Source organism: Micromesistius poutassou, assembly GCF_964030765.1.
Source record: "Micromesistius poutassou genome assembly, chromosome: 8".
In the NCBI taxonomy this organism is placed as follows: domain Eukaryota; kingdom Metazoa; phylum Chordata; class Actinopteri; order Gadiformes; family Gadidae; genus Micromesistius; species Micromesistius poutassou.
Window position 1 is genome coordinate 11343359 of NC_140278.1, and position 3002 is coordinate 11346360.

Here is a 3002-nt window from a genome sequence, read left to right on the forward strand (position 1 = left end):
AAGGTTTTATCGTGTTGTTCATCGTGTTGCTGAGCGGCAGGATTTATCAAAGTTAGCGACTGTCTGGCTGAGTTCTTCCACGTCACTGCACACACACAGACACTCACTCACACACACACACACACACACACACACACACACACACACACACACATGCATACTGTACACAATAGCTGTCAGCCAACACGGTTGCTAGATTCCGGTTGTTCCAAGGTAATAAGGTGAAGAGGTATATTGCTGGGGAGTCCTAGGGGCCGGGATGCCTACACGAACAGAAGGCCCTCTCACCGAAGAGCAACACTGTTCAAAAACCATGGAGAACAGGAAAGGAAAAGACAATTGAAAAATGACCAAGGCAGAAGTGTGATATTTTTAAACTGCTTACGTGGCAACACATATTTTGCACATATTGTTGATAGCAACGGCAAACACTCTAGTTGAAATTAGAAACCGTCGACACACAGAAACCTATTTAAGTCAACAAAGGCTTTTGAAACATTTGTTAGCTGGAGATAGATCTCACGTCGGGAGCATTGACAAATGATTAAACGTTTCTTGATCATTGCAAGCGCAGTGTCAAATCATTTTTAAAAATGATTTCTTGGTTTGTGGTTAATCCTACAGTGTATCGTCAGTTTCGCGGCTCCTGCTACAAGTTTGCTTGGCACTACCTTGAGCTTGCCGATAGGTATCACAGATGCTCTCTGACACCAATAGGCGGACTAATGAGCCCCAGAAGGCTTTCACTGATATGCCCTAGTGGGCTTGTTAGAAAATAGTCAGGGAGAAAAGGGCATTGTACGGATACATGGAGCGAGACTGAGTAACAGATCTGAGTGGTTTGCTATAGTGTTTGATATGAGGAGAGAAAGGACCTACGGAAGGGAAAGAGGAGAGACACTTTCGTTTTACAATAAACACATTCCTATCAATGGAAACGAGAGATTGAGAGAGTAGGATTGTGTGGTTCTTGGTGAACTTTGTTCACCGCTAAGCCGTGTTTAATTGCAATTTTATACATTTGAAGCCTTTTATATGCCAACCAGTTCCACTTAGTTTGGAGCAAGTCTATTTCTATGATTGCATGAACAAATAAGTAGAATATACAATTAGGCATATTTCAGACAAAGGTCACATGTTTTGTTTAATGAGCTTGTTATTCAAGCTTGTGTGCACTGGCATATAAAAAACAACAGTGTTTGTATTTGTAAAAAAGGTTGACTGTTAATTATTGCAATCTAGATTAAAAACATTGAATAGTATCTATTTCTGGCCCATATAATTCATTCAGTTAGCAAAGCCACTTTAGTCATTAACTCCAACTCAAATGCGCTGATCCTCTGCATTTATTTTTATACCCACTGCCAAGATTGTCATCGAGCTCTATACACTAACAATTTTATAGATGGTTTATTAATGAACTGTTGTGATCCCCACCCGAGGACTATATATACTAGACTCAATTTGTTTGTACACGGCAACAAATCACTTAAAAATAGAAGGCGTTCTGGCAGTCACTCTTTCGCTGCATTGACCCGAGGACTCGGAGACAGATGACCCATTAGGATTGGGTGACCAAAACGGGAACTCAATCTAATGGCTCATTTACCTTCAGAGATGAGCCCGGCTTTATAGCACGACCTCTTCCAAAGAACCCTCTGCCGCATGTAATCTCACACATCACTGTCCAGCTCAATCACAAAATAATATCATACACATTAGCGTAGGCAAAGACCATGAAAATCCCATTTTAAATGTGTGCCGTTGTTCTCTGTGGCGTCCATCGATTTTGTGATTGGGAAGATGAAACTTTGGCTGATGAGAGGAAGTGGAAAAAGTTGAGGAAGGTAAAAGGGCCACATTCATTTCAACCAGCAATGGAGGTATTTTCTTTTCATTTAATTGTAAACTCTTGGAAATAGATTTAAATCCTCATCATTAAATTGTAATGTATTCCTTCCTGGTGACCCTATAGTCTCCAGCAGCAGCTATAGCTGGCAGTGGGCCTATATGGATGGCTCCACTGGGCTTTTTTCTCAGCTTATTTTATATTTACCTTAGAATTTCTGTTCATGAATTCTAATTTTGTCACACTTTCGATGCCAACTAAGGTGATCCATAAAGGCAAATTAAGCATTGTCTTGTATTGTCCAATATAAATATGGATTGCTTTTAAAACCCTCCTGCCATACATGTTGTGTGTGTGTGTGTGTGTGTGTGTGTGTGTGTGTGTGAATGAATGTGGAATTGGAGCAGAGAACACGGAACAGAACACGGAACATGGGTAAGGCATGGAGAATATAGGGTGTAGCTCTCTTAAGGCAATTACCACTGGATCTCGTCTCCATCTCCCTCCATACCTATAGCTATTATATGCACGCAGAATATATAAACGGGAGGCAAGAAAAGAAACTGTCAAGCTAAATCCTCCAACTACAACCATAATTACAATGGCTCAATATGGACACGCTCCTTTGTTCAGACAGATAGCTCTCCCCAAGATAACTTGGGTAAGAACATGCTAATGAGCGCCACACACCGTCAAAAGAACCCTAACCCAGCATCAAACTGAGAAAACAAAGACGGCCTGCAACTCTTCACAAGCGTTTCTTTACTGACAAGTGTCTGTCAGCGCCTTCAAAGTGCCACAGGCGGCAGCAGCAGGTACCATTCCACGCCTTCCTCAGCAGGCGAGAGGCAACTGGGTTATTAGAGCTGACTCCATTTACACTTGTGGGGAAAGGATGGAGAGGAAATGTAAGCCCCTCCCCCCTTTAATGCTTCAGGACTGGTTGTATTTAATTAGCCAATTCACCGGCTGCTTCGCCGCCTCAGCGGGCACAATGCTTCTTTGTATATTTGAAAGGAATTTGTCAGTTGCTGCATCGGCATTGCAGCGTATCCAGGCATGCAGACTGAAATGGTACATAAAAAAATCCCCCTTCTTCGTTCTCTGGCAAGAGCTGGTGGAAAGCAGACATGTTGGCAGGCGGACTCTGGTA